At 47.8% G+C, this 6,037-nt stretch overlaps 1 protein-coding gene and 1 pseudogene across 15 annotated transcripts in view; both read left to right on the top strand.

The window, feature by feature from the left end:
• nrcama (neuronal cell adhesion molecule a) overlaps positions 1-6,037 on the top strand; it is a 1,100,153-nt gene that overhangs the window by 670,190 nt on the left and 423,926 nt on the right. The window lies entirely within an intron of this gene.
• The window catches only part of LOC116673021 (plexin-B2-like), a 279,884-nt pseudogene that overhangs the window by 229,787 nt on the left and 44,060 nt on the right, over positions 1-6,037 (top strand).

The following is a 6,037-nucleotide window of genomic DNA, read 5'->3' on the forward strand; positions in this document are numbered from 1 at the left end:
GCAAAGATGGGTGCAGGTGCATTTGCTGGGTCCTCAGAGTTGCATAGATTGGGACTGGACAGCTGAGACTCAAATTTAGAGATTTTGGGGAGGGGAAACCTGGCGTGGCCATTTTCAATCTGGTCCCTTGATCTCTCACCTTAATATAGCTGACTGGAAATGGGTTCTGAGTCCGGTCTTGGACTCGAGCCCGGACTCAAGACCGTTTTTCTATGGTCTCGGACTTGTCTCGGACTCACTAGTATTTGGACGCGGACTTGTCTCGGTCTCGGCCGCTGGTCTTGCCCCACATGGCTTCTGGTCTGGACCGAGTCCGGGTGTCTTTATCATGTTGATGATAATAATATTGGAGGGAAAGTGAAACACTAAATGATTTTCTGGACTCAGACCTCTTTCGACTCGGTCTTGACTTGAACTCTACTAGTCCTGGTCTTGGACTTGTCTTAGACTTGACTAAGGTGGTCTTGACTACAGCCCTGGTTCTTGGGTACCATGAGTCTCTATTTCTGCATACTAGAGTCCCTAAACAGTCTCAGTGTTGCATAAATTGGGTCTGACTGGAAAGCCAGGAGTCTTGTGGATTCAATGAGCCCAATTGTATTGATGTGTGATGTGTGTGATGTGTGTGTGATGTGTGTGTGTGTGTGTGTGTGTGTGTGTTTTCTCAGACTACGTGTCGGTCCCAGTCAAAGTCCTGGTGAACGACAAAATCGAGGTGACGTCTGGACAGTATGACTTCTACAACTGTGCTGCCACAGTCAGGAAGAACCCAAACACACCGTAAGATGGGCAACAACCTCCCCCCTTACACACACACACACACACACACACACACACACAAACACACACACACACACGTATCGCACACATATGTGTAAGTATGTGGGGTTTGTGGTTTTCAGGTGTATAGCGTGTGGGAACAGTAACGTGGGGGTGTGAGTGGAACACTGAGATCCACATCTGCAGTGACAACAGTACTGGCTGTAGCTGGGGAAGAATCGGTTAAACCAAAAACGGTAGGGTGGGGGGGGGGTGGGGTATGGGGGGGGGTGTGGGTGGGGGGTGTGTGGTGGGTGGGTGTGGGTGGGTTGGGGGGTGGGTTTGTGTGGGTGGGTTGGTGGGTGGGGGTGGATTTATGGGTGGTGTGTCAGGGTGTGCTTTTGTTTTGGTTGGGTGGTGTGTGGGGTTTGGTTTATGTGTGGTTTTGTTGTGAGGTGGGTGGGTGGGTTTGTGGGTGTATTGCTGGGTCGGGGTGGGTTTTGTGTAGGTTGTGGTGTGCGTTGTGTAGGTGGGTCGGGGGGGTTTGGTTTGTGTTGGTGGGTGTTACCTTGTGTGGGTTATGTGGGGGTATAGGTGTGTGTGGGGTTGGGGTGTATTGGTTGTGCGGGTGGGTGTGTAGGTGTGGTGTGGGTGAGCCTACGGATGTGGGGTTTGTGTGTGGGTGGGTGGGTGTGTGTGGGGGTGGCGAGGTGTGTGGGTGTGTGGGTGGGTGGGTGTGTATGTTGTGGGTGGCTTGGTGTGGGGGGGGGTGGGGGTGGTATGTGTGTGGGTGGGGCAGTGGTGGTGGGTGTGGTGGGGACGATAGGTGTGGGTGGCGTGGGTGGTGTGTGGGTGGGTGGGTTGTGTGTTGGATGGTAGGTGTGTGGGTGGGTGTGTGTGGGGGGGGGCTGGTATGTGGGGGGGTGGGTGGTGTGTGTGGGGTGCTAGGTGGTGGGTGGCTAGGTGTGTGGGTGGGTGTGTGTGGGTGGGTGGGTGGGTGGGTGTGTGCGTAGTTGCATGCATGTGTGTGTTTGCCTGTGAGTGTGTGTTTTGTGTTTTGTGAGTCCTGTGAACCAAAGTCAAACTGATCAACAGAAAAAATAAGCGCCTTTTGCAATAATTAAATAAAATAATATAATATTTTATTGACTTCTTTTCTCTGTTATTTATGTATTTATCGTTGTAAATTAACTGATCTTCGGGTTTTGGACAAAGCAAAGCTTTTGTAAGACGGTACTTTGAGATTTAGAAACCTGTGATTGTCTCAAGATCTCTCAAATGACTTCCAATAGAGAGAGGACAGATATTCTTAGCAATATAAATCAAATTTATTTTCTATTTCGGCTTCTGTGCGCCTCACAACTCACTTCATAGATACGCTGCTTAGCTTTATATTTTAAATCAGGAATGTGTGGTGTTTAGGTTTGAATTTAATGTTGGAAATACTTGAATTTGTGACTATTTTTTTTTCTTTCATTATCACTGAATTTCACATTTTCCTGACCACATATATTTTTATTCTGTACAATACGTGTGTTGCCTATCAATCCCTGGAGGATTATTTTGATTGGCCGGATGATAATTGATGTGTTGATGTGATTGTTGAACTCCTCATCTTTCTGCTTCATGTGATGAAGAGTGACAGCTGTCCTCAGTTTGAGTCTCCGGAGCCGCGGCTGATCCCGGTGGGCTTCCAGGTCCCCGTCAGCTTCCAGGGCCGGAACCTGGGCCAGATGGTGAGACCACACCTGCACCTTAGACACTTCCTTAGAAGAGGGTGGTGAGACCACACCTGCACCTTAGACGCTTCGTTAGAGGAGGGCTGTGAGACCACACTGAACCTTAGAAGCTCGCTTAGCAGGAGGTGTGAGACCCACCCGACACCTAAACGCTTCGTTATGAGGAGGGGTGTGCAGACCACACCTGCACTGAAAAGCTTTCGTAGAGGAGGGTCTGTGAGACAACACCTGCACCTTAGACGCTTCGTTAGAGGAGGGCTGTGAGACACACCTGACCTAGACGCTGCGTTGAGGAGGCTGGTGCAGACCACACGCACCTTAAAGCTTGTCGAGGGCTTCAAACGCACCCTTTAAGGAGGGCTGTTGAGACCACACTGCCTAGACTGTCGAGCTTAGCCCACCGGCTTGACTGCTTGAGGAGGGCTGTGAGACCACACCTGCACCTTAGACGCTTCGTTAGAGAGGGCGAGACAATGCACCGAGTCAAAGACGAGTAGAGGTGATGTGCTCTGTGCACAGGTGCTTGCTCTTAGGCTCGGTTCCACATCTCCTGCTTCAGCCCTGCCAACTCAGGTCCGATCATGGTAAATGGGGGGGTGGGGGGGGGTGTATGCTGCGGCGTGGGTGGCAGGCAACAGCTGGACCAACAAGTGGGGATGCTTTGGTTTACAAACATTTGGGGGGGACTGGTGGGTTTTTTTTTGTTTTTTGTTTGGTTTTATTTTTTTTTGAGATCTCACAACTTCACATGTCCGGACATGTCTGCATGATTTAAAAAAAAAAAAAAAACAGCACAAAAAAAAACTGTGAAAATGCAACAAAATAGCAAAGCAACTAAAAAAGAGAAGAAAAAACTAACATGGGAACTTGAAACATTGAAAGACAACAAATTTCTCAAAGACGCCAGTTTGTGATTAGATAAATGATCTAATATAAATAATCTATTGAACCAGGATTTTCGAAGTTAGCATGTCCCTTGAATCATATAGTCTAATCTAAAGAAAACAGCTGCGGATGGTGATAAATCTCATAATAGTATGTACCGGTAACAAGTGTGTGCTTTTGCGAAATTTTGCAGGCGCCTCGTTTGTTTGGGTTTTGGGCCTGCTGAAGAAGTCCGGTGATTTCTGAACCAAAGTTTGGTTATGGAGTATTGGGGACATCTTCTGTTGTGTAGTGATGTGAAATCAGGAAAGGAATGGCGTAACCTAGCAGGCCAGCTGGTGACGGGCCTCGGTGCAGGGATGGCCGCGGGTGCGGAAGGGCCGCTGGTGTCGCGCCGCTGGTGCAGGAGGGCCCGCTGGTGCAGGAGGGCACGCTGGTGCAGGCAGGGTGCAGCCCGCTGGTGGCGACACGGTGAGGGCACGCTGGGGGCACGGTGAGGGCACGCTGTGGGCACCGGGCAGGGACGTGGTGCGGGCCGTGGTGAGCAGGGCACGCTGGTGCAGGGCACGCTGGTGCAGGGCACGCTGGTGCAGGGCGTGGAGATAATCTCGTGTGTGATTGGTTATCAGGTGGCCAGTGTTTCGCTTTCCATCCAATGTTATTAAAAACATAACAAAGACACCTGAACTCGGTCAAGACCAAAAGCCATATTTGGAAGGACCGGTGGCCTAGAGTCCGGACTCGAGACTCCAAGACCGGACTTCAGTACTACAGCCCTGTTTTGAGGCGGTGTGAGAGTCCCTGTACAGCAAACAGGAATCATCACTCTATCTACTCTATTAAAAACACCTGTATAAGACACGGCTTGTGACTATAGATGATATTATTGCACCTGAGATGTTTCAGAAAGACATCGTTATGATTCTCATTATTTTCATCTGCTGTATTTCATGGTTGTAAATGAGGTCCCTGTGTGTCTCCAGGGACAGAGCTTCTCCATCGGGACCGAGCTGATGAAGGACACCGAGGCCACGGTCACTAAGGAGCAGGGGTCAAAGTTCAGATTCCCCGGTTACAAGGTCAGTATGAAGGAGGGACAGCACGCTGACATGGCAACACACGAAAAACAGTGTTGTGCTGCAACTAATGGAAACGCCTTAAACATATTATTTTTCCTTTATATGCTCATTTGCATATTTGTGATGTCATTACACAATCATTTGCATAAAGCTTTGTGGTTGTTTCAGCAAGGTAGATAGAAGAGAAATCGAAAAGAAATAAAACTCTTAATAAAACCCAGGAATTTATGTTACCGTATAATGATGACTTAAGTAAGCTATCTTTGGAGTAAAGAACTGAAATTCTACAAAGGGAAAAAGATCGATAAATAATTCTCAAAGAAGGCTGGCGCGCCCCGGGCCAGGCCAGCTCCGCGGTGTCCGTCTCCCGTCGCGTCCCGCTGTCTCTCCTCCCTACACTGTGTTTCACTTTCCCTCCAATATTGTCAGAAACATAATAAAGTCACCTGGACTCAGGCGAGACCACAGACTGTTAATATTAAAAGACCAAAAGCCATATTAGGCCAGACCAGTGTTTTCTCCCCATTATGACCTCATGCAATGCATTGTGGGGGGGGGGACAATGTAAAATAGTGCCTACTTTTCTTATTATTTTCAGTCTTGCAATATCCAACACCATCAAATACAATGGATAACACTAATTTGTTGCAAAATTAAACGTGCAGCATGGGCTTTACGTAGCCTAGCTACAAAGCCCCTGCAGCCCACTTCCACTGGACACACTGTCATCTTCTGGTCCCGGTCCATATCACAAGCTTTTCCTTTCAAATGTCTCTCTGATGGCTTCCTCGGAGACAGGACAAATGTCCCGGCTCGGTGGGAGTTCGGTCCGGCAGAAAACACTCCAAACACATAAGGATCTGTATGTGTTTGTGTTAAATTGTCTAAGATGGAGACAGGTTCCCTGCTGGGCACTGGCCGCTTTGGGAATGCTATTTCAATTATAAAAATAATAAAATTCAGACACTTTTTTTTTTTTTTATTACACTGAACAGAACCCTTTCCCAACAGGTCACAACAGGCGTTAAAACTGAGAAGCATCTCTTCTCTCTGATACGAAATGAAAAATAACAAAAGCAGATCTGGCAACAAAAGCCCATCAACATCAGGCGTAATCAAGCCAGATATAAATAACTGTCGTCTAAAATCAAGACTCACAAACAGGAGAGCATTTCAAATAACCCAATCTACCGCGGGTTGCCTGTACAGCGACATTTTAGTTGTTTTTCTCCGTCTGCACTTAAATTAAAGCCATTAAGTCCACTTAGGGAAACACAGTGAGTCTTTTATTGTGTCCATTAGCAGCTCGACGGTACTCCTCCGAGCTCTGTGTTCGTGTTTTGAAGCTCGGTTTTGAAAAACTACCAGGCGTTCATAAACCAAATCAGGGAGTGTATCCTTAATGATGATTAGAAGAATTAGGGAATCATTAGCCGCAAATTTGTGAGTAGATTAAACTTCAGAAAAGAACTCGGTGTTGTGTTGTGGGGTTGGTCTTGTCAATTTTGATTTGAATGGCTTTAAAGCTTTTAGATTGTCTTTTAGTTTCACCAAAATCCCCCCCCCCCCCCCCCC

Source organism: Etheostoma spectabile, chromosome 23 (genome assembly GCF_008692095.1).
Source record: "Etheostoma spectabile isolate EspeVRDwgs_2016 chromosome 23, UIUC_Espe_1.0, whole genome shotgun sequence".
NCBI classification, from domain to species: domain Eukaryota; kingdom Metazoa; phylum Chordata; class Actinopteri; order Perciformes; family Percidae; genus Etheostoma; species Etheostoma spectabile.